This window comes from Camelus bactrianus, chromosome 20 (genome assembly GCF_048773025.1).
Source record: "Camelus bactrianus isolate YW-2024 breed Bactrian camel chromosome 20, ASM4877302v1, whole genome shotgun sequence".
NCBI lineage: Eukaryota > Metazoa > Chordata > Mammalia > Artiodactyla > Camelidae > Camelus > Camelus bactrianus.
The window spans coordinates 47,367,045-47,379,995 of record NC_133558.1 but is presented as its reverse complement, the minus strand read 5'-3'; positions in this window follow the sequence as shown (position 1 = coordinate 47,379,995).

Sequence of the window (12,951 nt, the reverse complement as noted above, 5' to 3'; positions counted from 1 at the left end):
CAGAACTGAGCATGTGGAGAGACGTTCGTTCATCTAGCACAAAGGGAACGGGTAGCAGGAGAAACTTATACTCTGGTCTCTCAGTCTGTTTCCTAGTGCCGGTTTGAAGTTCCTGCAGTGTTCACTGTGAAACCGAGTTGGAGCTAGTACCTCCCCATATATATGTATGGAGTGGAGTTTGCAACTGAAAAGAAACTTTGTGTTCCCAAGAAGCTAGGTGAAGGACGGCTTTCACACACACTTATCTCTCAGAACTGAGCATGTGGAGAGACGTTCGTTCATCTAGCACTGATGGAACGGGTTGCAGGAGAAACTTTTACTCTGGTTTCTCAGTCTGTTTCCTAGTGCCGGTTTGAAGTTCCTGCAGTTTTCACTGTAAAACCGAGTTGGAGCTAGTACCTCCCCATATATATGTATGGAGTGGAGTTTGCAATTGAAAACAAACTTTGTGTTCCCAACAAGCTAGGTGAAGGAAGGCTTTCACACACACTTATCTCTCAGAACTGAGCATGTGGAGAGACGTTCGTTCATCTAGCACAAAGGGAATGGGTGGTAGGAGAAACTTTTACTCTGGTTTCTCAGACTGATTCCTAGTCCCGGTTTGAAGTTCCTGCAGTTTTCACTGTGAAACCGAGTTGGAGCTAGTACCTCCCCTTATATATGTATGGATTGGAGTTTGCAACTGAAAAGAAACTTTGTGTTCCCAACAAGCTAGGTGAAGGACGGCTTTCACACACACTTATCTCTGAGAACTGAGCATGTGGAGAGACGTTCGTTCATCTAGCACAAAGGAAACAGGTAGCAGGAGAAACTTATACTCTGATCTCTCAGTCTGTTTCCTAGTGCCGGTTTGAAGTTCCTGCAGTGTTCACTTTGAAACCGAGTTGGAGCTAGTACCTCCCCATATATATGTATGGAGTGGAGTTTGCAACTGAAAAGAATCTTTGTGTTCCCAACAAGCTAGGTGAAGGACGGCTTTCACACACACATATCTCTCAGAACTGAGCAATTGGAGAGACGTTCGTTCATCTAGCACAAAGGGAACGGGTTGCAGGAGAAACTTTTACTCTGGTCTCTCAGTCTGTTTCCTAGTGCCGGTTTGAAGTTCCTGCAGTTTTCACTGTAAAACCGAGTTGGAGCTAGTACCTCCCCATATATATGTATGGAGTGGAGTTTGCAACTGAAAAGAAACTTTGTGTTCCCAACAAGCTAGGTGAAGGACGGCTTTCACACACACTTATCTCTCAGAACTAAGCATGTGGAGAGACGTTCGTTCATCTAGCACAGATGGAACGGGTTTTAGGAGAAACTTTTACTCTGGTTTCTCAGTCTGTTTCCTAGTGCCGGTTTGAATTTCCTGCAGTTTTCACTGTGAAACTGAGTTGGAGCTAGTACCTCCCCATATATATGGATGGAGTGGAGTTTGCAACTGAAAAGAAACTTTGTTTTCCCAACAAGCTAGGTGAAGGACGGCTTTCACACGCACTTATCTCTCAGAACTGAGCATATGGAGAGACGTTCGTTCATTTAGCACAAAGGGAACGGGTTGCAGGAGAAACTTTTACTCTGGATTCTCAGTCTGTTTCCTAGTGCCGGTTTGAAGTTCCTGCAGTTTTCACTGTAAAACCGAGTTGCAGTTGGTACCTCCCCATATATATGTATGGAGTGGAGTTTGCAACTGAAAAGAAACTTTGTGTTCCCAACAAGCTAGGTGAAGGACGGCTTTCACACACACTAATTTCTCAGAACTGAGCATGTGGAGAGACGTTCGTTCATCTAGCACAAAGGGAACGGGTAGCAGGAGAAACTTATACTCTGGTCTCTCAGTCTGTTTCCTAGTGCCGGTTTGAAGTTCCTGCAGTGTTCACTGTGAAACCGAGTTGGAGCTAGTACCTCCCCATATATATGTATGGAGTGGAGTTTGCAAGTGAAAAGAAACTTTGATTTCCCAACAAGCTAGGTGAAGGACGGCTTTCACACACACTTATCTCTCAGAACTGAGCATGTGGAGAGACGTTCGTTCATCTAGCACAAAGGGAATGGGTGGTAGGAGAAACTTTTACTCTGGTTTCTCAGACTGATTCCTAGTCCTGGTTTGAAGTTCCTGCAGTTTTCACTGTGAAACCGAGTTGGAGCTAGTACCACCCCATATATATGTATGGAGTGGAGTTTGCAACTGAAAAGAATCTTTGTGTTCCCAACAAGCTAGGTGAAGGACGGCTTTCACACACACTTATCTCTCAGAACTGAGCAAGTGGAGAGACGTTCGTTCATCTAGCACAAAGGGAACGGTTTTAGGAGAAACTTTTACTCTGGTTTCTCAGTCTGTTCCCTAGTGCCGGTTTGAAGTTCCTGCAGTTTTCACTGTAAAACCGAGTTGGAGCTAGTAACTCCCCATATATATGTATGGAGTGGAGTTTGCAACTGAAAAGAAACTTTGTGTTCCCAACAAGCTAGGTGAAGGACGGCTTTCACACACACTTATCTCTCAGAACTGAGCATGTGGAGAGACGTTCGTTCATCTAGCACTGATGGAACGGGTTGCAGGGGAAACTTTTACTCCGGTTTCTCAGTCTGTTTCCTTGTGCCGGTTTTGAAGTTCCTGCAGTTTTCACTGTGAAACCGAGTTGGAGCTAGTACCTCCCCATATATATGTATGGAGTGGAGTTTGCAACTGAAAAGAATCTTTGTGTTCCCAACAAGCTAGGTGAAGGACGGCTTTCACACACACTTATCTCTCAGAACTAAGCATGTGGAGAGACGTTCGTTCATCTAGCACAGATGGAACGGGTTTTAGGAGAAACTTTTACTCTGGTTTCTCAGTCTGTTTCCTAGTGCCGGTTTGAAGTTCCTGCAGTTTTCACTGTAAAACCGAGTTGGAGCTAGGACCTCCCCATATATATGTATGGAGTGGAGTTTGCAATTGAAAACAAACTTTGTGTTCCCAACAAGCTAGGTGAAGGAAGGCTTTCACACACACTTATCTCTCAGAACTGAGCATGTGGAGAGACGTTCGTTCATCTAGCACAAAGGGAATGGGTGGTAGGAGAAACTTTTACTCTGGTTTCTCAGACTGATTCCTAGTCCCGGTTTGAAGTTCCTGCAGTTTTCACTGTGAAACCGAGTTGGAGCTAGTACCTCCCCTTATATATGTATGGAGTGGAGTTTGCAACTGAAAAGAAACTTTGTGTTCCCAACAAGCTAGGTGAAGGACGGCTTTCACACACACTTATCTCTCAGAACTGAGCATGTGGAGAGACGTTCGTTCATCTAGCACAAAGGAAACAGGTAGCAGGAGAAACTTATACTCTGATCTCTCAGTCTGTTTCCTAGTGCCGGTTTGAAGTTCCTGCAGTGTTCACTTTGAAACCGAGTTGGAGCTAGTACCTCCCCATATATATGTATGGAGTGGAGTTTGCAACTGAAAAGAATCTTTGTGTTCCCAACAAGCTAGGTGAAGGACGGCTTTCACACACACATATCTCTCAGAACTGAGCAATTGGAGAGACGTTCGTTCATCTAGCACAAAGGGAACGGGTTGCAGGAGAAACTTTTACTCTGGTTTCTCAGTCTGTTTCCTAGTGCCGGTTTGAAGTTCCTGCAGTTTTCACTGTAAAACCGAGTTGGAGCTAGTACCTCCCCATATATATGTATGGAGTGGAGTTTGCAACTGAAAAGAAACTTTGTGTTCCCAACAAGCTAGGTGAAGGACGGCTTTCACACACACTTATCTCTCAGAACTAAGCATGTGGAGAGACGTTCGTTCATCTAGCACAGATGGAACGGGTTTTAGGAGAAACTTTTACTCTGGTTTCTCAGTCTGTTTCCTAGTGCCGGTTTGAATTTCCTGCAGTTTTCACTGTGAAACTGAGTTGGAGCTAGTACCTCCCCATATATATGGATGGAGTGGAGTTTGCAACTGAAAAGAAACTTTGTTTTCCCAACAAGCTAGGTGAAGGACGGCTTTCACACACACTTATCTCTCAGAACTGAGCATGTGGAGAGACGTTCGTTCATCTAGCACAAAGGGAACGGGTTGCAGGGGAAACTTATACTCTGGTCTCTCAGTCTGTTTCCTAGTGCCGGTTTGAAGTTCCTGCAGTTTTCACTGTAAAACCGAGTTGCAGTTGGTACCTCCCCATATATATGTATGGAGTGGAGTTTGCAACTGAAAAGAAACTTTGTGTTCCCAACAAGCTAGGTGAAGGACGGCTTTCACACACACTAATCTCTCAGAACTGAGCATGTGGAGAGACGTTCGTTCATCTAGCACAAAGGGAACGGGTAGCAGGAGAAACTTATACTCTGGTCTCTCAGTCTGTTTCCTAGTGCCGGTTTGAAGTTCCTGCAGTGTTCACTGTGAAACCGAGTTGGAGCTAGTACCTCCCCATATATATGTATGGAGTGGAGTTTGCAACTGAAAAGAAACTTTGTGTTCCCAACAAGCTAGGTGAAGGACGGCTTTCACACACACTTATCTCTCAGAACTGAGCATGTGGAGAGACGTTCGTTCATCTAGCACTGATGGAACGGGTTGCAGGAGAAACTTTTACTCTGGTTTCTCAGTCTGTTTCCTAGTGCCGGTTTGAATTTCCTGCAGTTTTCACTGTAAAACCGAGTTGGAGCTAGTAACTCCCCTTATATATGTATGGAGTGGAGTTTGCAACTGAAAAGAAACTTTGTGTTCCCAACAAGCTAGGTGAAGGACGGCTTTCACACACACTTATCTCTCAGAACTGAGCATGTGGAGAGACGTTCGTTCATCTAGCACTGATGGAAAGGGTTGCAGGGGAAACTTTTACTCCGGTTTCTCAGTCTGTTTCCTTGTGCCGGTTTTGAAGTTCCTGCAGTTTTCACTGTGAAACCGAGTTGGAGCTAGTACCTCCCCATATATATGTATGGAGTGGAGTTTGCAACTGAAAAGAAACTTTGTGTTCCCAACAAGCTAGGTGAAGGACGGCTTTCACACACACTTATCTCTCAGAACTGAGCATGTGGAGAGACGTTCGTTCATCTAGCACAAAGGGAACGGGTAGCAGGAGAAACTTTTACTCTGGTCTCTCAGTCTGTTTCCTAGTGCCGGTTTGAAGTTCCTGCAGTGTTCACTGTGAAACCGAGTTGGAGCTAGTACCTCCCCATATATATGTATGGAGTGGAGTTTGCAACTGAAAAGAAACTTTGTGTTCCCAAGAAGCTAGGTGAAGGACGGCTTTCACACACACTTATCTCTCAGAACTGAGCATGTGGAGAGACGTTCGTTCATCTAGCACTGATGGAACGGGTTGCAGGAGAAACTTTTACTCTGGTTTCTCAGTCTGTTTCCTAGTGCCGGTTTGAAGTTCCTGCAGTTTTCACTGTAAAACCGAGTTGGAGCTAGTACCTCCCCATATATATGTATGCAGTGGAGTTTGCAATTGAAAACAAACTTTGTGTTCCCAACAAGCTAGGTGAAGGAAGGCTTTCACACACAATTATCTCTCAGAACTGAGCATGTGGAGAGACGTTCGTTCATCTAGCACAAAGGGAATGGGTGGTAGGAGAAACTTTTACTCTGGTTTCTCAGACTGATTCCTAGTCCCGGTTTGAAGTTCCTGCAGTTTTCACTGTGAAACCGAGTTGGAGCTAGTACCTCCCCTTATATATGTATGGATTGGAGTTTGCAACTGAAAAGAAACTTTGTGTTCCCAACAAGCTAGGTGAAGGACGGCTTTCACACACACTTATCTCTCAGAACTGAGCATGTGGAGAGACGTTCGTTCATCTAGCACAAAGGAAACAGGTAGCAGGAGAAACTTATACTCTGATCTCTCAGTCTGTTTCCTAGTGCCGGTTTGAAGTTCCTGCAGTGTTCACTTTGAAACCGAGTTGGAGCTAGTACCTCCCCATATATATGTATGGAGTGGAGTTTGCAACTGAAAAGAATCTTTGTGTTCCCAACAAGCTAGGTGAAGGACGGCTTTCACACACACATATCTCTCAGAACTGAGCAATTGGAGAGACGTTCGTTCATCTAGCACAAAGGGAACGGGTTGCAGGAGAAACTTTTACTCTGGTTTCTCAGTCTGTTTCCTAGTGCCGGTTTGAAGTTCCTGCAGTTTTCACTGTAAAACCGAGTTGGAGCTAGTACCTCCCCATATATATGTATGGAGTGGAGTTTGCAACTGAAAAGAAACTTTGTGTTCCCAACAAGCTAGGTGAAGGACGGCTTTCACACACACTTATCTCTCAGAACTAAGCATGTGGAGAGACGTTCGTTCATCTAGCACAGATGGAACGGGTTTTAGGAGAAACTTTTACTCTGGTTTCTCAGTCTGTTTCCTAGTGCCGGTTTGAATTTCCTGCAGTTTTCACTGTGAAACTGAGTTGGAGCTAGTACCTCCCCATATATATGGATGGAGTGGAGTTTGCAACTGAAAAGAAACTTTGTTTTCCCAACAAGCTAGGTGAAGGACGGCTTTCACACACACTTATCTCTGAGAACAGAGCATGTGGAGAGACGTTCGTTCATCTAGCACAAAGGAAACAGGTAGCAGGAGAAACTTATACTCTGATCTCTCAGTCTGTTTCCTAGTGCCGGTTTGAAGTTCCTGCAGTGTTCACTTTGAAACCGAGTTGGAGCTAGTACCTCCCCATATATATGTATGGAGTGGAGTTTGCAACTGAAAAGAATCTTTGTGTTCCCAACAAGCTAGGTGAAGGACGGCTTTCACACACACATATCTCTCAGAACTGAGCAATTGGAGAGACGTTCGTTCATCTAGCACAAAGGGAACGGGTTGCAGGAGAAACTTTTACTCTGGTTTCTCAGTCTGTTTCCTAGTGCCGGTTTGAAGTTCCTGCAGTTTTCACTGTAAAACCGAGTTGGAGCTAGTACCTCCCCATATATATGTATGGAGTGGAGTTTGCAACTTAAAAGAAACTTTGTGTTCCCAACAAGCTAGGTGAAGGACGGCTTTCACACACACTTATCTCTCAGAACTAAGCATGTGGAGAGACGTTCGTTCATCTAGCACAGATGGAACAGGTTTTAGGAGAAACTTTTACTCTGGTTTCTCAGTCTGTTTCCTAGTGCCGGTTTGAATGTCCTGCAGTTTTCACTGTGAAACTGAGTTGGAGCTAGTACCTCCCCATATATATGGATGGAGTGGAGTTTGCAACTGAAAAGAAACTTTGTTTTCCCAACAAGCTAGGTGAAGGACGGCTTTCACACACACTTATCTCTCAGAACTGAGCATGTGGAGAGACGTTCGTTCATCTAGCACAAAGGGAACGGGTTGCAGGGGAAACTTATACTCTGGTCTCTCAGTCTGTTTCCTAGTGCCGGTTTGAAGTTCCTGCAGTTTTCACTGTAAAACCGAGTTGCAGTTGGTACCTCCCCATATATATGTATGGAGTGGAGTTTGCAACTGAAAAGAAACTTTGTGTTCCCAACAAGCTAGGTGAAGGACGGCTTTGACACACACTAATCTCTCAGAACTGAGCATGTGGAGAGACGTTCGTTCATCTAGCACAAAGGGAACGGGTAGCAGGAGAAACTTATACTCTGGTCTCTCAGTCTGTTTCCTAGTGCCGGTTTGAAGTTCCTGCAGTGTTCACTGTGAAACCGAGTTGGAGCTAGTACCTCCCCATATATATGTATGGAGTGGAGTTTGCAACTGAAAAGAAACTTTGTGTTCCCAACAAGCTAGGTGAAGGACGGCTTTCACACACACTTATCTCTCAGAACTGAGCATGTGGAGAGACGTTCGTTCATCTAGCACTGATGGAACGGGTTGCAGGAGAAACTTTTACTCTGGTTTCTCAGTCTGTTTCCTAGTGCCGGTTTGAATTTCCTGCAGTTTTCACTGTAAAACCGAGTTGGAGCTAGTAACTCCCCTTATATATGTATGGAGTGGAGTTTGCAACTGAAAAGAAACTTTGTGTTCCCAACAAGCTAGGTGAAGGACGGCTTTCACACACACTTATCTCTCAGAACTGAGCATGTGGAGAGACGTTCGTTCATCTAGCACTGATGGAACGGGTTGCAGGGGAAACTTTTACTCCGGTTTCTCAGTCTGTTTCCTTGTGCCGGTTTTGAAGTTCCTGCAGTTTTCACTGTGAAACCGAGTTGGAGCTAGTACCTCCCCATATATATGTATGGAGTGGAGTTTGCAACTGAAAAGAAACTTTGTGTTCCCAACAAGCTAGGTGAAGGACGGCTTTCACACACACTTATCTCTGAGAACTGAGCATGTGGAGAGACGTTCGTTCATCTAGCACAAAGGAAACAGGTAGCAGGAGAAACTTATACTCTGATCTCTCAGTCTGTTTCCTAGTGCCGGTTTGAAGTTCCTGCAGTGTTCACTTTGAAACCGAGTTGGAGCTAGTACCTCCCCATATATATGTATGGAGTGGAGTTTGCAACTGAAAAGAATCTTTGTGTTCCCAACAAGCTAGGTGAAGGACGGCTTTCACACACACATATCTCTCAGAACTGAGCAATTGGAGAGACGTTCGTTCATCTAGCACAAAGGGAACGGGTTGCAGGAGAAACTTTTACTCTGGTCTCTCAGTCTGTTTCCTAGTGCCGGTTTGAAGTTCCTGCAGTTTTCACTGTAAAACCGAGTTGGAGCTAGTACCTCCCCATATATATGTATGGAGTGGAGTTTGCAACTGAAAAGAAACTTTGTGTTCCCAACAAGCTAGGTGAAGGACGGCTTTCACACACACTTATCTCTCAGAACTAAGCATGTGGAGAGACGTTCGTTCATCTAGCACAGATGGAACGGGTTTTAGGAGAAACTTTTACTCTGGTTTCTCAGTCTGTTTCCTAGTGCCGGTTTGAATTTCCTGCAGTTTTCACTGTGAAACTGAGTTGGAGCTAGTACCTCCCCATATATATGGATGGAGTGGAGTTTGCAACTGAAAAGAAACTTTGTTTTCCCAACAAGCTAGGTGAAGGACGGCTTTCACACGCACTTATCTCTCAGAACTGAGCATGTGGAGAGACGTTCGTTCATCTAGCACAAAGGGAACGGGTAGCAGGAGAAACTTATACTCTGGTCTCTCAGTCTGTTTCCTAGTGCCGGTTTGAAGTTCCTGCAGTGTTCACTGTGAAACCGAGTTGGAGCTAGTACCTCCCCATATATATGTATGGAGTGGAGTTTGCAACTGAAAAGAAACTTTGTGTTCCCAAGAAGCTAGGTGAAGGACGGCTTTCACACACACTTATCTCTCAGAACTGAGCATGTGGAGAGACGTTCGTTCATCTAGCACTGATGGAACGGGTTGCAGGAGAAACTTTTACTCTGGTTTCTCAGTCTGTTTCCTAGTGCCGGTTTGAAGTTCCTGCAGTTTTCACTGTAAAACCGAGTTGGAGCTAGTACCTCCCCATATATATGTATGGAGTGGAGTTTGCAATTGAAAACAAACTTTGTGTTCCCAACAAGCTAGGTGAAGGAAGGCTTTCACACACACTTATCTCTCAGAACTGAGCATGTGGAGAGACGTTCGTTCATCTAGCACAAAGGGAATGGGTGGTAGGAGAAACTTTTACTCTGGTTTCTCAGACTGATTCCTAGTCCCGGTTTGAAGTTCCTGCAGTTTTCACTGTGAAACCGAGTTGGAGCTAGTACCTCCCCTTATATATGTATGGATTGGAGTTTGCAACTGAAAAGAAACTTTGTGTTCCCAACAAGCTAGGTGAAGGACGGCTTTCACACACACTTATCTCTGAGAACTGAGCATGTGGAGAGACGTTCGTTCATCTAGCACAAAGGAAACAGGTAGCAGGAGAAACTTATACTCTGATCTCTCAGTCTGTTTCCTAGTGCCGGTTTGAAGTTCCTGCAGTGTTCACTTTGAAACCGAGTTGGAGCTAGTACCTCCCCATATATATGTATGGAGTGGAGTTTGCAACTGAAAAGAATCTTTGTGTTCCCAACAAGCTAGGTGAAGGACGGCTTTCACACACACATATCTCTCAGAACTGAGCAATTGGAGAGACGTTCGTTCATCTAGCACAAAGGGAACGGGTTGCAGGAGAAACTTTTACTCTGGTCTCTCAGTCTGTTTCCTAGTGCCGGTTTGAAGTTCCTGCAGTTTTCACTGTAAAACCGAGTTGGAGCTAGTACCTCCCCATATATATGTATGGAGTGGAGTTTGCAACTGAAAAGAAACTTTGTGTTCCCAACAAGCTAGGTGAAGGACGGCTTTCACACACACTTATCTCTCAGAACTAAGCATGTGGAGAGACGTTCGTTCATCTAGCACAGATGGAACGGGTTTTAGGAGAAACTTTTACTCTGGTTTCTCAGTCTGTTTCCTAGTGCCGGTTTGAATTTCCTGCAGTTTTCACTGTGAAACTGAGTTGGAGCTAGTACCTCCCCATATATATGGATGGAGTGGAGTTTGCAACTGAAAAGAAACTTTGTTTTCCCAACAAGCTAGGTGAAGGACGGCTTTCACACGCACTTATCTCTCAGAACTGAGCATATGGAGAGACGTTCGTTCATTTAGCACAAAGGGAACGGGTTGCAGGAGAAACTTTTACTCTGGATTCTCAGTCTGTTTCCTAGTGCCGGTTTGAAGTTCCTGCAGTTTTCACTGTAAAACCGAGTTGCAGTTGGTACCTCCCCATATATATGTATGGAGTGGAGTTTGCAACTGAAAAGAAACTTTGTGTTCCCAACAAGCTAGGTGAAGGACGGCTTTCACACACACTAATCTCTCAGAACTGAGCATGTGGAGAGACGTTCGTTCATCTAGCACAAAGGGAACGGGTAGCAGGAGAAACTTATACTCTGGTCTCTCAGTCTGTTTCCTAGTGCCGGTTTGAAGTTCCTGCAGTGTTCACTGTGAAACCGAGTTGGAGCTAGTACCTCCCCATATATATGTATGGAGTGGAGTTTGCAAGTGAAAAGAAACTTTGATTTCCCAACAAGCTAGGTGAAGGACGGCTTTCACACACACTTATCTCTCAGAACTGAGCATGTGGAGAGACGTTCGTTCATCTAGCACAAAGGGAATGGGTGGTAGGAGAAACTTTTACTCTGGTTTCTCAGACTGATTCCTAGTCCTGGTTTGAAGTTCCTGCAGTTTTCACTGTGAAACCGAGTTGGAGCTAGTACCACCCCATATATATGTATGGAGTGGAGTTTGCAACTGAAAAGAATCTTTGTGTTCCCAACAAGCTAGGTGAAGGACGGCTTTCACACACACTTATCTCTCAGAACTGAGCAAGTGGAGAGACGTTCGTTCATCTAGCACAAAGGGAACGGTTTTAGGAGAAACTTTTACTCTGGTTTCTCAGTCTGTTCCCTAGTGCCGGTTTGAAGTTCCTGCAGTTTTCACTGTAAAACCGAGTTGGAGCTAGTAACTCCCCATATATATGTATGGAGTGGAGTTTGCAACTGAAAAGAAACTTTGTGTTCCCAACAAGCTAGGTGAAGGACGGCTTTCACACACACTTATCTCTCAGAACTGAGCATGTGGAGAGACGTTCGTTCATCTAGCACTGATGGAAAGGGTTGCAGGGGAAACTTTTACTCCGGTTTCTCAGTCTGTTTCCTTGTGCCGGTTTTGAAGTTCCTGCAGTTTTCACTGTGAAACCGAGTTGGAGCTAGTACCTCCCCATATATATGTATGGAGTGGAGTTTGCAACTGAAAAGAAACTTTGTGTTCCCAACAAGCTAGGTGAAGGACGGCTTTCACACACACTTATCTCTCAGAACTGAGCATGTGGAGAGACGTTCGTTCATCTAGCACAAAGGGAACGGGTAGCAGGAGAAACTTTTACTCTGGTCTCTCAGTCTGTTTCCTAGTGCCGGTTTGAAGTTCCTGCAGTGTTCACTGTGAAACCGAGTTGGAGCTAGTACCTCCCCATATATATGTATGGAGTGGAGTTTGCAACTGAAAAGAAACTTTGTGTTCCCAAGAAGCTAGGTGAAGGACGGCTTTCACACACACTTATCTCTCAGAACTGAGCATGTGGAGAGACGTTCGTTCATCTAGCACTGATGGAACGGGTTGCAGGAGAAACTTTTACTCTGGTTTCTCAGTCTGTTTCCTAGTGCCGGTTTGAAGTTCCTGCAGTTTTCACTGTAAAACCGAGTTGGAGCTAGTACCTCCCCATATATATGTATGGAGTGGAGTTTGCAATTGAAAACAAACTTTGTGTTCCCAACAAGCTAGGTGAAGGAAGGCTTTCACACACACTTATCTCTCAGAACTGAGCATGTGGAGAGACGTTCGTTCATCTAGCACAAAGGGAATGGGTGGTAGGAGAAACTTTTACTCTGGTTTCTCAGACTGATTCCTAGTCCCGGTTTGAAGTTCCTGCAGTTTTCACTGTGAAACCGAGTTGGAGCTAGTACCTCCCCTTATATATGTATGGAGTGGAGTTTGCAACTGAAAAGAAACTTTGTGTTCCCAACAAGCTAGGTGAAGGACGGCTTTCACACACACTTATCTCTCAGAACTGAGCATGTGGAGAGACGTTCGTTCATCTAGCACAAAGGAAACAGGTAGCAGGAGAAACTTATACTCTGATCTCTCAGTCTGTTTCCTAGTGCCGGTTTGAAGTTCCTGCAGTGTTCACTTTGAAACCGAGTTGGAGCTAGTACCTCCCCATATATATGTATGGAGTGGAGGTTGCAACTGAAAAGAATCTTTGTGTTCCCAACAAGCTAGGTGAAGGACGGCTTTCACACACACATATCTCTCAGAACTGAGCAATTGGAGAGACGTTCGTTCATCTAGCACAAAGGGAACGGGTTGCAGGAGAAACTTTTACTCTGGTTTCTCAGTCTGTTTCCTAGTGCCGGTTTGAAGTTCCTGCAGTTTTCACTGTAAAACCGAGTTGGAGCTAGTACCTCCCCATATATATGTATGGAGTGGAGTTTGCAACTGAAAAGAAACTTTGTGTTCCCAACAAGCTAGGTGAAGGACGGCTTTCACACACACTTATCTCTC